General features: G+C 36.2%; 1 long non-coding RNA gene and 1 pseudogene across 1 annotated transcript in view; both read left to right on the top strand.

Annotated features, from left to right (window-relative positions):
* The window catches only part of LOC107196603, a 23535-nt gene that overhangs the window by 1309 nt on the left and 10727 nt on the right, over window positions 1–11499 (top strand). The window lies entirely within an intron of this gene.
* On the top strand, window positions 2870–2988 carry LOC112473284 (annotated as a pseudogene).

Raw genomic sequence — 11499 nt, 5'->3', positions numbered from 1 at the left:
CGGAAGGCAGCTCGCCGCGCTGCACCTGTCGGAGAGGGCCGATAGCTTTCTAGAAGGAAGATGTGGGAGGAGCTGGAAAGGGTTTGAGAAACGAAGGGAAAGGTGTGAGCCCCACCTCCAGCTGTCTTTGGAAATGAAAGCCTAGGCAGTTGGTCAGTGCAGTCAGAGTTAAATGTTACAATATCGATTCAGAGCAAAACCCCGTCTCGATTTTTACCTCCAGATCAGTGGAAAACCCTGACCCAAGGCTCTTTAGCCGTAATTATTCCTGTTATGTTAAATAGCAGCTTCAAGGAATGATATGAAAAATTTTGTCAGAAAACCTTTAATAATCCGCTTAACTTAAACCAATCTGATTTGGACATTTGAGGGAGTGATTTAAAAAATTAGAAAGATTTTTGTTTCCATGATTTAATGTTCAAATGTTTTACCTTCCCGTTTCCATCTTTGTTTGTTTTTTGTTTTTTGTTTTTTTTTAAAAAGACTACTAATTATAGCCTCTTGAAAGGTAATCTAGCTGTGGCTTCCTCAGCTCTGTAGGTATTTTGCAAATTGAAGTATATATTTTAATATAAATATATGTTAATTATGTGTAAATATATATATATTTAAATATATTTTGAAGTGTTAAGGGCAAGGAGATTTATCTATAATCCCTATCTGCCTTTATAGAACCTTCTCATGTAGAACCCCTTAATTTCAAAACTCAATAATGAATGTTGTACTGGACCAGCACTGTACAATAGAAATATAGTGCTAGCCTACTATAAACTTTAAATTTTCTAGTAGCCACATCAAAAAAATTTTAAGAAGAAAAAGAAACGTGAAATTGATACATCTTACTTGACCTAACATATCCAAAATATTATCATTTCAACATGTCATCAATAGAAAAATATTAATGAGATTTTTTTCTGTACTAAGGCTTTGAAATTTAGTGTGTAGTTTACATTTACAACACATCTCAATTCTGACTAGCCACATTTCTCGTCCTTAGTAGCCCCGTGTGACTAGTGGCTATGGTATTAGACAACATAGTCTTGCACACTGGACCTACCTTCTTATCCTCTGAATCCTACATACCTTTTAGTACAGACTGAAAACCTGCAATCCTTTCAAACGAGCGTGTGAGATGGGACCACTTCGACATGGATGCATTCCTGTGACCACTTCTTGGTCATAGAAATAATTTTAACAATAGAATAATAATCTAATAATTGAATAATAATGTATTGAGTGCTTATTAAACACTTTTCATGTATTAATTTATTTAATCCTTTCAACAACTCTGTTAGGCAGACACCATTATCCCTCATTTTACAGATGAGAAAACAGGCACACAGATTCAGTGACTTGCCCAAGATCATACAGCTAATAATTGGCAGAGCTGGCTTAGGATCCAGCCTTTTTTTCTCTCCTGGAAAATATTGCAACAGCTTCCCTATTTTTCCAGCTCTCTAGTTTTGTTTTATTCTAATACATCTTTATCTCAGCTTCTTAAAACATTTTCATTATTCAAGAACCCAGAAGGCTCATCATGAACTGTTCTTACATTTTCTCAGACTTGTTTCTTCTTATCCTTTAATAGACATTCTCCAGTCTTAGCAAGCTAATCTGTTTGCCATTTGGCCCTTACAGCTCACTCATTCTCTCTTCTCTACCATTGCTCATGCATTATTGCTGGAAAGACCACATCCTTTTCAGCAAACCTATGCCCCTCTCTTCCTTCAAAACTCACCTTTCCTGGAAAGTCCTCATTGATTAACTCTACCCAACTCTAACCCCTTTCCCATCAGCTCCAAAGTACTGGCTTTTGCTGATTTACTTGTACTTGTTCTGTTGTTCTGTAGTTGTATTTTTAATGTTTTTATATGGATATCTTTTCAAGATGTACTACTAGCAAGAGCTTAACTTCTAATTCTTTTATAACTGTCAACACGGAGCCCTACACAAAGTATATTTCAGTTATTGACCCAACTAACCAAGTGATCAAGAAAGAATACTTTACCCAGTCTATAGCCTTTCATTTATATACAATTTGTGTGTCCCACAGAAAGCCACAGTGCCCTGCTATGTGAACCTAAGACTAGAGCCAAACTTCTTTTATAAAATCACAGAAAATAATTTTTAAAAATACTAGGGCCATAGACTTAATGGCAGCAGTAATTGTGACCCTGCTGAGGAAAAAGAGGGAAACTTACTTGGCCCCATCCCTAGTTCCATGATGCAGGAGGTTCCAATGGAGCAAGTCAAGAGTGAACCCAGACCTACTACCTACAACCTGACATAGGGGAAGGGAAGGTGATGTAAGGTTCCCATAAGAAACACTAGTTAATAATCTAACATGTGCGCCAGGCAGGCTTCTCTGAAGTAACTGAAACGAACAACATAAGTCCTCTTAGAAATTCCTTTCCCTCCATGGTGCTTCAGGAGAGGGGAAGTCAGGAATGTCTCAAAGTCATTAGCCCTACTTCTAACAGATTTCTAGACTTTTCCATTAGAAACCCTTGAAAATCTGCAAATGAAAAACCTATGCAAACTGTATAAGTCAATACAAAAAAGTTAAGAAAAAGAAAATGAATCAAAGTCAAAGTCATTTTAATCTTAGGCACTTTTGTCTTTAGTTTTCAAGTACTAGTCTGAGAGTTTGAGGACATAGTCCCTATGTTATCACTGACTTTATCTGTGACCTAGAGCAAGTCTTATTAATTTCTCTGCTTCAGTGTCCTCATTTGTAAAGCAGGTACATGCATAATTCATGCTTTTCTCAAAGAAAAGTATTATTTTACCGGTGGTTTGGGAATTTCTAAAAAAAAAAAGTATGTTCCTAATGTGCGAATGGTCATCATAGCAAGATTGGTAAGTGAAAGTCTACAGCCATGCTACTCTAAACAAGCCCAATCCCGTTTGATCTCGGAAGCTAAGCAGGGTCGGTCCTGGTTAGTACTTGGATGGGAGACCACCTAGGAAGACCAGGTGCTGTAGGTGTAAAAAATAAAAAAATAAGGGATTGTAAGCTGACAAGGTCCTTGCAATCTATGAGGTCAACCAAGGGTTGCCTCACCTAAAAAGAAAAAGAAAAAAAGAGAATGATAAAGAAATGGTGTAAAGGATATATAAAGGAAATGTAAGTCATTGAAAGAGATGTTTCAAAGCAAAGTGAATATAAAGGGAGCCAAAATATTCAGGCAGAAGGGAAAGACACACTGGCTGTGAAACATTGAAAGAAGAGAAAAATGTGAAAGAGTTTGGAAGACCATTATAAAACTCACCACATTAGCTCAAAGCAAAACATTACTATTACTGCTTAGCCTCCCTGACGTAGAAACCATAACCTTCAATATCAATTTCAAGCATGGAAGTTATAACTCTGATTTCACCAATATGAGCCTTACCTGCAGAAAATGGTAAAAGGGTTCCAAAGACCAGGGATGCAAAAAGCTGGAGAGCAATCCATAGGAAGCTGATGCTATGAGATCCCAGCCTCGACTCTTTTCTGTAACTTAAAATGGCTGTTGGAATGACCGTTGAAAATGTGGGAAGTAGATGGAATGTTGCCTACCCATCCTGTGTTCTTCACGAAAAGGAAGTAGATTAATTCCATATGCTTTAAAATGTATACTATACTGATGGATAACTATATATGATAGCAGGTGATATATATGTGTGAATGTCTATGAATATATATGTGTGTGTGTGTGTGTGTGTGTGTGTGTGTATGTGTGCATATAAATGTATGTATTTGAAGGTAGCAATATGGCATTATGTACATCCAAATATGGCCAAAGAAAAGTCCTCAGAGTTGGAAAAAGTTTTATTTCTCTTGGTATCTTTCCATCGGAAAGTTGAAAAAGTCATTCATTTCCACCTGTCTTACTTCCTTTCTAGCTCCTCCCCTTTTTTTTCAGTACTTCTGCTTCCTTTATCACAACCACTACCCCAGGATTATTTACCAATCCCAAGTGACTGGCAACTACATGACTAAACCCAGGCCTTTTGTTGATGATCTTCATATTGAGATGAGCCTATTTGGCTCTGACCTCTTATAAAGGGTTAGCCACTAGAATCTTGCAGAACGTGAGTTAGGGTGTAAAGCCAACACCCTCTGCTGCAGGCAAGAATGCATATGTCTGTGTCTTGATGCATGGATCTCTGGAATGCTGCTACATTTCTTGTGGAATCCCAAGTCTTTAAAAGTTACAGTGTTCTGTAGCTGGCATGCTAGAATTGACTTAGCAATGATGTTGCCTTGACTTCAAATCCAAAAAAAGAAGTGATGGCTCAGGATGAACCAGTGGAGTAGCCAAGAGAATTAGAAGTCTCAGAAGCTTGGCAACAGTCAAATAGCCTCAGTTTCTCCACCCTTGGCTCTATTTTGTTTGCTTCTTAAGTCCCTGACAAGAATAATTTACATTTAATTAGTTCTCACTCAATAGCTGATCCCATGCCTAGCAAAGAGAATAATTTCAACCTCTGTTTAACCCTAGGTTAAGGGTGGGGAGAAGAAAAGAGACCTAAGATGTTAAGGCCTGCCAACCTGGTGGATTCACATCTTACAGGGTGTGATTTTATGATTTTACAGGGTGCAATTTGCTTTAGAGTTTTAGCCACATATCTTAAATAACAGAAGATGAAAATCTGCTGCCAGTCTCCCTAATTTGCATAGGAGTCTAGATTAATAAACTCTTAAAAAGTGTAGAGTAAGCTAGAAATTGGCTTATTGGCCTGCTAATGCATAGGACTGAACTGAAAGTCATCTTGTCCCCAATAAACAAATAATGCCAGAGCTGAAAAGAGACTATAAGGTATGCATCTAGGACCCTTTCTTTCATTTTTCAGATATTCTGCATTTTCTAGGGAAATAGTCTCGGTATAGAGGCTAGCCTTTGGAATATAATACCTTTTTAAAAAATAAAATAAAATCTAAATGGTAACAACTCTGTATAGTGAATCAACTCAAGAAGAAGCAAAAGAGACAAAAAGCAATTCAAACTGCTCATATTCTTTAGTCCTGGGAAGCCATACCAACACATTTCTAGATATGGTCTATTTTAGTTCAAAGTGCGTTCACACTGTATAAAATATACATTCACTAAGAATGAAGCATAGCACAGATACCTTAGGGACTCAACATCAGGAATTAGGGCAGGACAGAAAAAAAAAATAGCACTTTTAGGCAAAAAGGCACAATTCAAACGTTCAAGAGAGATTTATATTTTTCTCACTCCAAACCTACATTAACCATAAAGAGATAGCCATAGTTTTAGGAACTCTGTATCAAGGAACCCTAAATTCTTACTGGGCCCTATCCTGATGTATCTCAGTGCCAAGAGATACCAAGATATGACATCTTTGTTTAGCCTTATGTACTTTTGCTAAAGTGATTTATTCCTGTCTCATCTCAATGTAAGAGGATATCAATATGTAGAGGAGAGGGTGGTGGGATCAAAGAAATTGAAGAAGAGAAAAAACGGAGTCACTATTTTACAGAAAGTGTTATTCTTACTGTCCAATGGGGTAAATCACTTTCTTTAGTTTATGAGCCCCCCCACACACACACACACACCGCTTTTTTTTCCCCAGGAACTAGAACGCTATAGTTCTATCCAGGTTAGGTTCAGACTTGAATTTTACAAATTGCAGTCCTGAAAGCAGATACCTGCTTCATCCTCCTAATCAAGGATTTAAAAAGGTAATTTCCCTAAGGCCTTTGTTTTCCGCAACTCCCCACCCCCCTCACTCCCGCCCCAATCCTTCCTGGTAAAGGAACAGAGAAGCCCAATATGCCATGTTATAAACACTAGGATCCAAACTTAAATTTTAAAGATAGGCAGAGTAAGTTGGAAATGAGTTCCTTTTGCTTTTTTTAATTATTATTGTTACAGGGGGCTTCAAATAAAAGGAGATCAGAAACTGACATAGGACAGAGAAAGATGCAATAATTTGCCCAAGGTTAACTGCAAAACAGTGACTAAAGCCCTAATGAGAATTTGTATCTTTTCCAAATATCCTTATGGTTGTGGGTAACTGTCAGAGGACAAGTGTTGAAATATTAGGGGGACCACATACCCTAGATTTTGCTAGACAGTTCCAATTTCACATATCCCCCACTGTTGTCATAACCATGTACCTGTCCTAATAATTCCACTGTTTCAGCATTTGCGTTTAAAGAAAATGAAAGAAGAATTGTGTGCCTGAGAGTCAAGGCAAAGAGGGCACATGATAGCTGGTGTCAAGGCTGGGTAACAGGAAGGAGACAGAAAGATCTGATTGCTAGAATAACCAGGCAGCTCAAATGAGGGTAATAGAATCCCAAGCTGCAGAACATCAGCTGATGCTGAAAAGAATGCTGTCTCCATGAGTACTTAAAACAGACTCAGAGCAGTATTGCTGTTTTCAGCCCACCTCTGAATCACTAGTAGTCCAGCTTCCATTGGAAGCAAGCTTTCACCTCAGAGATCTAAGATAGTATAACAAGTTCTATAAAGCAGAACCAGCGGGGTAATCCTTTAGTGAAAGAGGTGACGGAATAACTTCATTAGAAAAAAAAAATACGTTTTCATGAAGCAATTTTGAAGTCCTCAAACTGCTTTACAAAATAAGGCCTGTTCATTCCTCACTAAGAACAGCAAACCTAGCAAGAGAAACAAGTTCTCTAGATTCATAAACCCATATGGTTAATCCTGGGTTCTTAGCCCCTGCACAAACAAACCCTGGAGATCCAATTGAAGTGTCCTCTTTATTTAGTACAACAAATCCATCACTACTCTAAATAACTGGGAATACATTTAAATGCTTTGCAAAGTATTTTTCAGTATGAAAGAGTAGAAATCCACAGAGCAGAAAAAAGGTTAATTCTTTTCCTTTTACCATGACCATTGCTAAACTTGTAATTCCATGCAGTAACCCTAAAGACACATTCTCATCAGCCAGGTGAGGCCTTTTGTTCTGCAGAATAGACCAGGTAACTCTCCCATAGAGTTGCCAGATCAAGTACAATATGACTAGTTAAATTTGATTTTCAGATGAATAATTTTTTAGTATAAATATGTCTCAACTATTTCATGGGACATGCTCATACTAAAAATATGCAATATTTGGTGGAAGGGGGAATACTCATACTGAAACTATTCATTGTTTATCTGAAATTAAAATTTAACCAAAAATTCTGTATTTTTATTTGCTAAATCTGGCAACCCCACCAGTGGTTTGCTTTCAGATTTTAATGATGGCAGCCAATGGCTTTTGAACGGTTTGATTATATAAAAGAGAATTTTAAAATAGCTTTGAGTGTTTGCAAAAAATCTTTTTCTTGAGAGTCGATTGGCATTCTGTCATGTTTAGTTTTTTAGGCTATGAAATCCCTTAAAGGATTCTCTGTCTTGTCATTCTCATATACCCCAGGGTATTAACCTTAGTGGAAAACAGCATAGTTTAATATCAACTGACTCCATAAAAATCAACTTGTCTCTTTAGATATTTCAAATGCTTTAAATACTTTTTCTGAGATTAAATACCCGTGTTCGAAATAGGGTGGTTATTGTGCCATATTTTAAAAGAGAAATTGCTTTGAGAGTGATGTTGGCAAGATTATGTGAAGTAGCAGCCAAATGCTGATCTACCAAACTGGGAAACCAATAAAGGTTTTCAATTTCTTTCTCTCACTGCTGTTACTATCTTAATACACTTTTAGCATTTTCATTCACCTGCAAATGATTCGGGCAGACATTATAGACCTGATTCTGCCACTCCTATAGATATCAAAGCTTAACCACTTTAATGGGGGATGAAAAAAACACTGCAAAGAATAAATAGTCACAGGATTTTATTCAAAGAGTTTCCCAAGAGAATCTCACATTTTAACATAACCCAGAAGAAGGAAATCTTTTTCATAATTATTAATAATTTGGTCATTTAGGAAAATCATCTCCTTTCTTGTTTCTTAAACATTGATTGACTAGTGTATGTTACTCATTGTATGTGTGCATGTAAGCTTTGGTTGAAGTACAATTTACATACAGTAAAATGGACGATTTTTTTCAATTACAGTCGACATAAATATATTAGTTTCATGTGTACAACATAGTGATTAGTTTATATAACTGACAAAGTGGTCACCCTGATACATCTAGTATCCATCTGACACCATTCATAGTTATTACAATATTATTGACTATATTCCTTATGCTATACTTTACATCCCCATAAAATGGACAAATCTTAAATGTTCAGGTCAATGCCTATTGACAGTTATAACCACTATGTGCTATAGAATCTTTTCATCACCCCATGGTCCTTTTCAGTCAATCTCCCACCCCTTCCCCCATTTCACCCAAGCAATTACATTCTGATTTCTCACCATAGATTTATTTTACCTGTTCTTGTACTTCATATCAATGGAATCATTCAGTATGTGTGTGTGTGTGTGTGTGTGTGTGTGTGTGGCCTTTTTTATACAACATAATGTTTTTGATCTACATATTTGTGTGTATCAGTAGTTCATTCTTTTATATTGCTGAGTAGTATTGTAGCACTATACTGCAATTTATTTCTCTATTCTCTTATTGGTAGATATTGGGTTATTTCCAGCTTGGTGCTTTATAACTAAGACTACCTATGAGCATTCTTGTACAATTTTATAGATATATGTCTTCATTTCTCTTTGAATATACTTAAGAATTGAATTGCTGGGTCATAGATTAAATGTGTATTTAACCTTATTAAATACTGTCAAATAATTCTCCAACATGGTTCTACCACTTGACACCCCCACTAGCAATGTATGAGAGTTCCAGTTTTTTCATATCTTCACCAATGTTTAGTGTTTTCAGTCTTTTAGCCTTCTGAGTGGATGTGAAATGGCATCTCATTATGGTTCTAATTTGCATTTTCCTCATGATTACAGATGTTGAATACTGTCACAGATGGGTTCCCTTGGAAGCCAACTCTGAGAGGGAGATTAGTCAGCAGGAGGTTCTTGAGGAGGTGTGTTTGGGCTTGATACGTTTGGAAAGAGACAGCAGCACAATTGGACAGAGGAAGAAGCTGAGCTGCGATGTAGTCTCAGGAGCCTCAGCTGATTCCTTGGCGAGTGCTGAAACTGGGATGACCTTTCAGAAATGTTCTGAGTTTGGGCAAGTGTCTGGGCCTTTATACACCATGTTAGTCATTGGTTACAGGCCACTGTGAGAAAAGGGAGTGACCTTAGGCAAGTCAAGGCTCTTCAGTTGAGGCAATCACTGAAGTGGACTGACAGTTGAGGGCCGTCTGCTGGCAGCCTTTCCAACAGCTGCGGAATAAGTCCCTCATTCCAAAAGGGGAATCTGTGTGGCACATCATAGCATTTACTACAAGCACTTTTTCATGGCTTATTGGCCATTTATGTCTCTTTCTCTCTCTTTTTGGTTTTTTTTTTTTTTTTTTTTTGGTGAGGTGTTTTTTCAAGTCTTTTGCCCAGTTTTTAATTGGGTACTTCATCTTTTTGTTGGTGATTTATAGGCATTCCACATATTATCCGGACATGAATACTTGGTCAACTATGTATACTATGAATATTTTTTGCCCAGCCTGTCATTTGTCTACTCATTTTCTTAGTAGTGTCTTGATGAGTAGACATTTTAAATTTTGATGAAGTACAGTTTTTCCATTTTTTCTTTTATGGCTAGTGCTTTTTGTGTCCTGCCAAGAAATCTTTGCTTCCCTCAATGTTGCAAAGATATTGTTCTGTATTTTTTCTAGAAGCTGCATGATTCTGGTGCTACTCATTTTCTTCATAGCATTTTATTTTATTTTATTATTAGTTTCAAGTATACAGTGCATCGGTTAGACATTTATATAGTTTATGAAACGATCTCCCTGATTATCTTTCCTCTGGCTCTACACCTAGCCATCATATTAATGCTAACTGCATTCCCAATGCCGTGCTCCTCATCCCCATGACCATAATCAACTACTAATTTGTGCTTCTTTAACCCTTCACCACTTTCCCCCAGCTCCATACCCCCCTAGTGCTACTTACTTTTAAAAAATAAAGTTTATTGTGAGGGGGTTTCTGATGATAAAAGTATTACTTGATCAACATAGGGAATTCAGAAAATTTAAATGAGCATTAAGAAAATGAAAATAATCAGTAATTCCAAAAATATCACTGCTAACGTTTAGTATACAGCCTTCATGTCTTTTTTCTATGTATATAAACACACGTAACACACACACACACACATACACACACACATACACACACACACACCCTTACCATGTTGGGATCAATCTATTTCACTTAATATATTATTCAAGTATTCATGTTGTTATATATTTTTCAGTACAACTTAGTGGCTATAAATATATGTTAACATATTTCATTTATTAACATAAATTAGTTAACTTTTTAAATTTTTTATTCTTAGATATTTAGTGTTTCTAATTATTTTTGCTGTTTTAAATATAACACATAAAAAACCAAGCTGGTAAGTAGCTTAAGCTAAGATTTTTAAAAAACAACATTTCAGAATATAAAAATAAAGAGAAAAACAAAGGAAAAGAGGAGAAAGATGAGAAGGAAGAAGAGAGAGAGAAGAAGAAGAAAGATAAATAAATCTTTGTTCTCTGAAGATGAAAACTAAGGGTTTATATATTAATAAGACATAGAAAACTTCTCAAAATTCTCTCTTCTCCCTTTCTTAATACCTCACACCTAGGACAATTATTTGAAACTTCTCTCTCAACTAGCCCTTTTTCTCATTACCTTTCTCTTCCCTTCCTTTTCTCATCAGCTAGTCCTCCCTCTACCCCAAATATTCTGATAAAATTCTTCTCACTTTCATGTAAATATCTGTCTTTTTTTATTTAAATTAAATTAAAGCTGTATTTCATTTTATCCAAGACCGAATCTCCTCATTTTACTGATCTAGCAGCAAAACATTCTTTTGGCCTTGAAAGAGAGAGGAGAGTTGTAAAAACTCATACTATATTTTTTTCCTATCATATTAAGAACCTATATGAACAAATTTAGGTACATAGATAAATAAATCTTTTTCCACCAAATGTGATTTTTTTTAAAGTCTAAATGTCTAGAAGCAAAATCTTGAATCAAAGAGTATGAACATTTTTAGGGCTTTTAATACACCTTGCCAAACTGACCCTCAGAAATGTACTAATTTACATTCCTTTCAGCAATATATCAGCATACCTGCTTCCACACCTTCCAGCATTACTAGCTTCGTTTTCTTTTAATCTCTTCAATTTGATAGGTGAAACTGGTATCTTATGGATGTTTGTTTTGCGTTTCTTTGATTCTCAGTAAGGAAAAATTCTTTTCATGTTGGCCATTTTTATTGCGTTGATGACTTGCTGTATACTTTATACTGTGTATTCTTTCACTTATTCCCCCAAGTACTACATGAAGTAGATGTTATTATTCTCATTTTGGAGAACTGAGAAATGCATGGATTAAATGACTTGCCTGGGATCTCAGTGGCTAGTAACTGGCAGAGCCAGTGC

Source organism: Pteropus alecto, unplaced genomic scaffold (assembly GCF_000325575.1).
Source record: "Pteropus alecto unplaced genomic scaffold, ASM32557v1 scaffold98, whole genome shotgun sequence".
In the NCBI taxonomy this organism is placed as follows: Eukaryota; Metazoa; Chordata; class Mammalia; order Chiroptera; family Pteropodidae; genus Pteropus; species Pteropus alecto.
Note: the sequence above shows the minus strand (reverse complement) of the source record. Positions and strands in the feature narration are given on the sequence as shown.